Source organism: Typopeltis vanoorti, chromosome 13 (genome assembly GCF_054136105.1).
Source record: "Typopeltis vanoorti isolate ZY-2024b chromosome 13, IOZ_Tvanoo_1.0, whole genome shotgun sequence".
NCBI lineage: Eukaryota > Metazoa > Arthropoda > Arachnida > Uropygi > Thelyphonidae > Typopeltis > Typopeltis vanoorti.
The window spans coordinates 19,315,613-19,326,252 of record NC_143561.1 but is presented as its reverse complement, the minus strand read 5'-3'; positions in this window follow the sequence as shown (position 1 = coordinate 19,326,252).

Genomic DNA, 10,640 nt, shown 5'->3' with positions numbered 1-10,640 from the left:
TTTCCACCGTGCGAAAGTGTCACCTTTTGTCCCCACCTCCCCTAGATTTGTTAAGGGATGGACTAATAGCTAATTAATCCAGGAGTCATTTTTTAGGGATTAAACATGGAGCTTCAAACGTAGGCAAGCCTGCAGTAATTAGAGTGGGAATCTAATACTCGGCAAAGGAATTGATGTAACATCTAAAAGCATTTACAAACATCTCGGAAAACCAGGTACTAGACTGGTTGTCGTTACGAGCTGAATTTGATGTCTTGGAACTGTCATCAACAAAAGTGTTTGCTTCTTGATTAAAATTTGTGAGAGCTGATTCACACAAACATCTCTCAACGCCTTAAAATACCTTTGGATTCTCTTTCACTATGCAACTCTCAGTGTTCAATTGATATAGTAATTAATAATTTTAAGTTCGCTTAATTTTGGCTGTTGACCGATTTTATTTTATTTTATTTTTTGTACACAGATATACCATGTTACAAAAATTATTTGCATTTTTCTCTCTCGAATACTGCATGCCCAAATGATGTGGCGAAGGTGTAATAGTGAGATAATGCATGACAAATGACTTTGGGATTGGAAAATGATCTAAAACCTACAACTGTGACTTACAGTTAACTCTTTCCCAGCAATCTTCCACACACACACACACACAGGATTCACCGATCAATTTGTGGGATTGTAGCGTGATTAAATCGTTCGATGTAAGTTATAAATAACGTCAATGCTGGTTTGAACGTCTCAGTGGACGAAATATTTACTTTGCGACCAACAGGCTGTGAAAGTCGTTAAGTTGCAGATGATTTTCTCCGTTTGGTGTAGGAATCAGGACTGTTGTTAGGGTATATGCCACGCGTAAGCAAACAAAATTTTGCCCTTCCTAAATTGAAGAAAAAAAAAATATATATATATATATACATATACACACACATATACTGTATATATATATATATAACATAGTATTTTTATGGTCGGATTACAATTTTGCCATTTTTTGCTGCTCTCCAACCCTGCCACTCCTAGCTATTGATTTAGTTGCTTAAAACAGCCTTACAGACCACCGCCATCATAACTCTGACCTGAAATATTTCAGAAAACGTACCTACCGCATTTGGTCACAAAATCCAGATTATCTAATCCTTAGACTACTCATGGTACTAACAATATTTAAAATAAATAAAATACCTTAAAGACTTTTATTTTCCAAATGGAGTAGGCGGAACGCCTTTAGCATTAACTAACTCTTTGAAGACAGATGGGTGGCCAGTCTCCATCCTTCAGTGATAGTGCTGGTTATAAATGAATCAAGGGTTTTCAGGTGAGAGAGAGAGTATAGCAGTTAGTTCTCACCATCTCGTTCCCCTAAATCCTAACACTCATATTATGGTCTATATATATAATAGTGAATTCTATGGTAAACGTTTTGTGATATGGTTTGAAAATCCGTCTTTCCTGGATGAAAAACTTCTAATCTGTGCCAAATATCGACTAACTAGGAAACCAGCTGAAGGAACGTTTAGAAAATGTCCATCTAGTTTGCGACTAAAATCGAACCAATAAATCTTTCTTCGGATGGCCTAACAATATGGATGATGATGAAAAAGAAATGCAAAAATGTTCTGTAGAACATAAACTGGTTGAAAGGTAAGCGAAAGATGAAAAGTGAATGCGTTTCTCCCATCATGGATTGGTCTAACCAGAAGCGCCGGGATTCGTTGTCGAACCTTGTCGAACACTCAACTCAAGGTGAAAGAGTACCTGCGTTGAGTCCAAGCCAAACATCCAAATTATAATTTATTCAATTTGTGAAGGTGATTGGACAGTAAACTATTGGAAACCTGTTGGTGGTATATAGAATGGTGAAGGATGATGCACACACACACACACACACAGACACACACACACTCTCTCTCTCTCTCTTAAAATCAGATGAATAGATTTGATTATGGCTATTAGGAGATTATTTATTATTATTACCTGAGGTCCAAGGACTCATTTGAGGGAGGGAACTCCACTCTGACAACATACAACTCACCATCTTTACTACTAAATTCACCAACTACACACAACGCATTCGTTTCTCGTTCTATCCACTGCACAAATGCCTGCTGACAGTACTGAAAATGCAGTACAAGAGCTGAGGCCAGGGATCCTACTTCTGGTTTTGAGTAGGATCCCTGGCCTCGTTTTCTGTAGTTTATTTTTCTCATGAAAAACGAATTCGAAGTTATTTTTGAAATCCTGGGGAATTCGTTGTTAGTTATGCTGTGGAAGATACGGAAATAACTGTAGAGCATCAACACGATAGTGCACTGTAATGTATGGGTTTAAGGGAATTTGAGTGTGCAAAGGATCAGTACAGATAACGATTTTAATTTGAACCAAACTGTAGACAACTCAACAAGTTTTAGTAAATATATCACCAAATGTCCTTTCCCCCCGCCACAAAAAAAAAAAAAAAAAAAAAAAACCTTCATAGTAATTTTAAAGTGACAGTCATTTAACTTAACGTTAATTAACCGGCTCCATAGGGCTTACAATCTGAAAAAGTATCTTAAAACAATAAAAGCTAAATATGATTATCCTAATTAGGTTTTGCTAAGCATGAGAAAAAAAAAAAAATCCCAAACTTAAGAACAAAGTTAACATCAAATAAAATCACTCCGCTAATTTTAGACGACTTTGTTTACACAAAATGAGCATCACGAGACTTAATCACCGTTCTTATCAAGTGTTTTATGGTAGATATTGCATTTTAATCGTTCACCTACAAAACCTTGTTACACCTTTGACCATTAAATCAAACCTACCAATGATATAGCAGGTGGTTATTGCGAAACTAAATCTCTAAAAACTAAAAATAGATTGATCGGTAAAGTATTTGTAACTGTACAGTAAATCACATCTAAAGTTATAAATATTTGATTACTTCTTAGAGATTATCGAATGAAGTAGGTAGATCACTGGTCATATGGAACAAATATTATTGCTTAATTTCATCTATTTACGCTAATGTAAAGTCTACTTTAGAATTTCTCAAAGTGCGGTATTATTGAAGATGGCACTTAGCAACCTGCCGATTTACGTCATGACTGACGTTTATGACACATTTTATTTATTTATATTTATTCAATATTTTATATTATAGTTTTTATAGAACATATTTCGCTAAAAATTTCATCAGTATGTGTGCGCTATATTTAGTCTTTGAAAATATATCTTTTAATTTTGACGTTATAATAGAATATATATTTTACCACAAATTTCATCACTGTGTATACATGTAAACAGTGCGGTATATTTTGTCTTTGAAAATACTAAATACAGATATATATATATATAAATTTTATTTTAGGATTAAATTATTTAAGCAGCTTAAAAAAGGTAGCTTAAATTCTAATCGTGGTCTAAAGTTTTTAAATAATTTTTAATTTATATTAATAATAACACCAATAACAACATATAACATTGCTTATACATAATATACATGCGTATACGATCATGTGTTTATGATTTATCCAGATTTTGCAAACACAGGTAACCCTCGTATAACGCGGTACTTATACAACGCGGTTTTGATATAACGCGGTCAACAAATTGTAGTAACCCTTGTCCATCGCGGTTTCGATATAACGCGGTCTACAATTTCTAGTGACCCTTTATTATTATTTTTTTTTCATATATTTTTCACCGCAGGACTTAAAAATCAAATTTCATCTTCGTTAAATTTGTGTCTGCCCGTATCGCGCAAGTAGCTATTAGTATCGAATTTAGTTTTATTGTATCCCTGAATAAGGTACTGTGCAGAGGCTTTTGCAGTATGTGTAATTCTCAACAAATAGTGCAATTAGAGACAGCTGGAATAAAAACGACGCTAACTAATGAATCACATGCCCCCTCTCACAGAAACTATGCTGTATAGCCTCAAGCAAAACCATATGTTGCACTGAAACAAACAGTATCTAACTAAAAACTATTGTCCAATTTTTCAATTACATGAAATAAGTGTTTGTTTTATTGCATTTGAAATTCACGATGTCATTATGACAGATCACAAAGGCTAACTTCAAATAAAATTCTACCAAGAATTGAAACATGCCATATAATGAGTGTGTGAGTTCGCCTGCCACCTCAAACTCAAACAAGCAACCATAAAATTCAACTAAGGGTTGAAACTTTGTGTGAGTTGAGCCAGTCGGTAATGAGAAGTTCTGTCGGAACGATAAATGACACCCTGTCGTGAATGTGTTAAAACTAATAGTGAATGTTGTTATGACAGTTTCAGATGTTATGGAATTCGATTGAAGAGAATTAGCATTTGAACTCAACACTTGTCGGATGCCTTTGTCTTTGGGGCGTGCGATCTTTTGTTAATATCGCACCAATCATATGCACGTCTTTATAGCTGCTCTCTCGTGAAAAACAAAATTCAACTTGTACGTATTGTAATAATTAAAAAATGTTGAATAATTTATAAGCGTATAAAAGGATCATCTGTAAATCGTTGACGTGCCAGCAAAATTCTCAGACGTGCCATCCCTGGCACGAGTGCCATAGGTTCCCCATCTAGGGTTTACTGTATAAAGTGTTCATTATTGAAAATTTGTCTTCATTTTCTGCCAGGAAAGCACATTAAAATCATAAGTGTGTTATTCTCAAGCTGAGCAGTTTATTTTCTGGTGAGTTACATACACATGTAATGTTTTTTTTTTTAATGTAAAAGTTTATTTTTATTGTAATGGCCACACAGCAACGAAAGGGAAAAACCAACATGGAAGAGGAAATTCAATTCTTCCGAATAAAAAATTAAAATCTTGGATCGGTTGAAAATTGGAGAAAAAAGCAGGAGTTGTTGCAAGGACTCTGAATTTAAATGAATCGACAATTCGAACAATCAAACAAAATGAAAATAAAATCCAAGAAAGTGTCATTGCTGGGTCAATGGTAAGTGCAAAGCGCGTTGCTCGTGTACGTGATATTTTAATGGAAAAAATGGAAAAATCTCGAATGGTTTGGATAGAAGATTGCACTCAAAAAAAAATTCCTTTGGAATGGACACCTTATTAAGCAAAAAGCGCTCGAAGTTTATAAACATTTAAAAGAACTTGAAATCTCTCAGCATGGATGTTGTGTCAGTAAGGGTTGGTTCGAAAACTTTAAAAAGCGGTTTTCTTTGTATAATCTTAAAATCCAGGGAGAATCAACATCAGCAGACGTTGAAGCTGCCCCCGAAATACCCATCAGAACTTTTAAAAAGCATTGAAGAAGGTGGTTATAGTGAGACCAGGTTTCAATGCGGAAGAATCTGGGTTATATTGGGAAAAAATGCCAAAACGCACCTATATATCGAAAAATGAAAGATCAGTTCCTGGATTCAGTTTCCAAAGATAGAATTACTCTACTGTTTTGTAGTAATGAATCAGTTGATTACATGACAAAAACCAATGTTTATTAACCGATCTGCAAATCCTCGTGCGATGAAATGGCCCGACAAGTCCACTCTACCTGTTTATTGGCGGCCCAACAAAAAGGCATAGGTTACAGCTAGCATGTTTGAAAATTGGTTTTTCAAGTGTTTTGTACCCGATGTAGAAAGTTACGCAAAGAAAAGGAATATGGACTTCAACATTCTACTAATTTTAGATAACGCACCAGAACACCCAGCAAGTTTAAGCCATCCGAATATTAAAATGACTTTTTTGCCGCTTAATACTACTTCACTTATTCAACCACTCGACCAAGGAATAATATCAACATTTAAGTCATATTATATTCTACGAACATTCCAATTAATTTTGGAAAAAAAGGAATCTAATTCAAATATGACACTGCCTCAAGCGTGGAAAGAGTTTTCAATATTGAGTGTGAAAATTATTTCTCTGTCCATTAAGGAATTACAACCCTCTACGCTGAATGCTTGCTGGAAAAAAGTATGGCCTGAACTGTTCCGAAACAAAATTTCGTACCTCCAGTGGATGTCGAGTAAGTCGTATAATAAACGTTGCACACATTTTTAGTGGAGATTTCGTTTTCCACTAAAAATCAGTGAATTAATTGACGGAGAAACGGATTTAAATGAGGAGGAACTGGTACAATTAATAGATGGCGTCGAACCAAATGGCAGGGAAAGTTCTGCCGAAGATTCTGATTGATGAATCCGTTAAAGAATTCAGTTTAAAGAAATTAGCAGAAGGATTGGACTTGGCAAGAAAGTTAGGAAGTTATTTTACGGATAATGATCCCTCAATGGAGCGCTCGGGAAAATTCACAATGAACTTAATAAGCAAATTTTTATTACTGACTTATTGATAACTAAACCAGCCAAATTATACAATGAGAATTTTAATAAATGATGTCCAAGAGATTTCAAGTGGTGACGACCTCCGGCCACTTAAAGAACATCTACGAAATGTTATTTCTGAAGACAGTGATGACGATTAAAATACGTGCTTTATTTTATTGTGTCTTAAACAATTATGCATTACGTGCAATGAAATTTATGTACAATTTGTAATTTTTATAATTTTATACTATGTATTTGCCTCATAGTTTATGTTTTCTTAACTTACATGAATTACCTGAATTAAATAAAAATATTGTTTTTGTTGGATATGTCATTGCTGTAATTTAAAAAAAAAAAAACGATTTCGGAACCTAACCCTACTTTTTCTATGTGATCTAAGTCTCGCATAACGCGATTTATATAACGCGACATTTCTGTGGAACCAAACATCCGCCATCCGCGTTATACGAGGGTTACCTGTACTGTGTTAGAATACCGTACGATAAAGTATTATTAAAATTAAGGAAAATGGGGATAAATTATTATTATTATTATTATTATTATTATTAATTAAAATGTGAAAACATTTTAAGATATGCAATCACATCATACGCATTCTGCGCAGACTACAGACTTAACAGGGTACAATGGTTGCAAGATAAAATGATAAAACTGATATTCTGGGAACAACCCACTCTTATGCAGGAAGCATGGACAAAACACAAAATATTTAAGGTGAAACACTTACGCCACTACACAGTCATGTTAAAACACTACTACAGCCCAACATATAGAGTAACCAGAACAACATATCAAATAACAAGACCACAGTCAACAAACTACATAACATATAAGTAAAACAATCACCATGGCAAAGCCACCCGAAACTTCTACGTACCTGACATGATAAACAAACTGCCGTTCGACAACAGAAACCTAGGAACATACAGAGAGCTGAAACAGGCACTATATAAATATTATAGCGAGAACGAAAATTAGAGCAATTCCTGTTTCTCTCTCCCCCACCACACATACACACACACACACAAACCTACGACAACCCCCCCTTCTCAAAAAACTACCACTACAAGACTACCACTACATTTCTAAATCCAACCCTATTTTCACAAAAAAAAAAAAAGTTAAACTGTAATAGCAGTCGAAGTCTTTCAAGCACGTACCAACAAACAGTAAAATCAACACCTGGCTTTTGACCACTATAGGAACACAACCATGAAACCACCACCCTCTGTCATCTATTATCTTCCTCAGATAAGCTCTGCTAAGCTTCGAGGAAGAAAATTACTAACTTGCAAGTATCTGTTATACACACTTGTAATGCGTTATAAATATTATATACATATAATTACTACAGCAACTATGTATGCAATTCATCTGAGACATAAAAAAAAAAAATAAAAAAAAAAAAATAAAAAAAAAAAAATTCTGTATAATCCTTATTGTAAATACTGTAAATATTATTATTGTATGTAACTTATACTTCTTCTTCTTCTTCTGCAGCTTATCCCACTTAAGTGGGGTCACTGTTTGTTATGAGTCTCCTCCACACCTTCCTGTCTTGGGCTGTCACCACATCCAAGTTCTTCATCTTCAAGTCCTCTTCTACCAGCCCCCTCCATCTCTTCTTTGGCCGCCCACGCTTATCCATCTGCATGACCCTTCTTCCCACATATTCATCCTCCCTCCTCATCACATGACCAAACCATCTCAACCTTGCCTCCTGTATTTTCGCTCCTAAGTTCGTAACTTTCACTGTTCCCCTGACATAGTCATTTCTCAGATGATCCTTTCTGGTCACACCGCACATCCACCTAAGCATTCTCATCTCTGCTACTTCCATCCTGCTGATGTTATTTTTCCTCAGGGCCACAGTTTCTATAGCATATGTCATAGCTGGCCTCACTACTGTCCTATAAATTTTGCCTTTCAGATTGATCGGCACCCTCTTATCACATAACACTCCAGCCATCTCCCTCCAGTTCCTCCAACCTGCTTGTATCCTGCATCCCACTTCCTTCTCACCGCCTCCATCTTCTTCCACTGTCGAACCTAAGTATCTAAAGTCTCTCACCTTCCTGATGACATTTCCTTCCAGCTCCAGGTCTGTCTCCTGGCCACCGCCCACTGCGCAACACATATACTCTGTCTTACTTCTGCTCAGTCTCATACCTCTCTCTTCCAGTACTTTTCTCCATCTTTCCAGTTTAGTTTCCGCTTCTTCTCTTGTATCTACACACAGCAAGATGTCATCTGCATACAACATTGTCCAAGGTGCATCTTCTCTCACCTCCTCTGTTACCACCTCCATCACAATATTAAACAGAAACGGACTTAATGCTGACCCTTGATGCAAGCCAACTGTTACTTGAAAACTTTCTGTCTGTCCCAAACAGGTCCGAACACTTGTCTTCACATTTCTGTACATTTCCTGCACCAACCTGACATATTTCTCCGGCACCTTCTTCTCCCTCAGACACCTCCAGACTTCTTGCCTTGGCACTCTATCGTATGCTTTCTCCAGATCAATAAATACCAGATGTAGCTCCCTTTGTTTCTCTCGATATTTTTCCATCATCTGTCGTAACCCAAAGATAGCATCTGTTGTTGATCTACCAGGCATGAAGCCAAATTGTTCCTTTGCAATCTCCACCTCCTCCCTCAATCTACCATCAAGAACCCTTTCTAGGATCTTCAATGTGTGGGACATCAACTTTATTCCTCTGTAATTTTTACAGTCTTGTGCATCCCCTTTACCCTTGTAGATGGGAACAAGAGTACTCTCCCTCCATTCCTCGGGTATATTTTCCTGTTGGCAAACTTTCAAGAACAGGTCCCACAGCAGGTCAATTCCCTCTTCCCCCAGTGCCTTCCATGCCTCCACTGGAATTCTGTCGGGGCCCACCGCTTTTTCATGGCCTCCGTCACTTCCATTCTACTGATGTTCTGCACCATCCCCTCAGAAGGCTGCCCATCTCCTCTGTGAGTCCTTGCATTTTCCTCATTCAGAAGTCCCTCAAAGTATATTTTCCATCTGTTTCTTATGTCCACATCCCTCCATAATACTCTTCCTTCAGCATCTTTGATCTGCCTCACATGTAAGATGTCCTTAGCTGCTTTATTTCTACATTTCGCTAGTTGGTAAATTTTTCTCTGTCCTTCCTTTGTTTCTAATTGATCATACAGATCTTGATATGCCATGGCCTTCGCCTGTGCCACAACTCTCTTGGCTTCTTGCTTTCTCTCTTTGTACACCTCTCTGTCCTCTTCCACTCTTGACTCATCCCACTTCTGCTTTGCCTTCCTCTTAGCTGTCACTGCCACTTGTACATCATTATTCCACCACCAACCCTCCTTCTGCTCTCTAATCTTTCCAGATGTCTCACCAAGCACCTCGATTGCACAGCTCAGGATTACTTTTGAATTATGTTTCCACCAATCTTGTACACTTTCCAGTCCATCCGAAATCCTCTCTAACACTCTCTCCCTAAAACGATTCCTCACATTCTCTTCTTTTAAGCGAAACCACTTAATTGTCTTCATCCCATGGCAACCAGAAGTTCTTATCTTCGATCTTAATTTAAAGTCTGCGCACAGCAGTCGGTGTTGTTGTGCTACTTGATCTGTTGGAATTACCTTACAATTTGTCACAACCTTAAGATGTTTTCTTCTAGTCAAAATGTAGTCAATTTGTGAGCTGTTGTTACCACTTCTAAATGTTATCAAATGTTCTTCCCTCTTGAAGAAAAACGAGTTCACAATTGCCAGATCAAACGCTACTGCAAAGTCCACAACCCTCTCTCCTTCCTGGTTCATCATTCCCACTCCGTGGCCACCATGCACCCTTTCACAGTCTCTATTCTGTCTTCTTATGTGCCCGTTCAAGTCTCCTCCGACAATCACCATCTCATTTTCTTCCAATTCCCTCATTTCTTCATCTAACACGTTCCAGAACTCATCTTTTTCCTCTGCTGTACAACCAACTTGCGGGGCATATACACATAATACGACCACCCGCTCTTCTCCAAGACCCAATTTCATTCGCATGATCCTGTCGTTCCTTCTACCCACGTCCAGTACTTCACCCTTCATTCTGCCACACACCACAATTCCTACACCATTTCTTCCCTCGTTATTCGCTCCAGAGTAGAACAATTTATATCCATCTCCCAGTTCCTTTGCCTTTCCCCCTTTCCACCTTGTCTCCTGCACACATAAAATGTCCAACTTCCTCTTCCTCATCATGTCTGCCACCTCTCTTCCCCTTCCAGTCATGCTTCCAACATTCAGTGTTCCCACTCGCAACATCCTCTCCACCTGCTGGGCTCGCTTCTTTAACCGC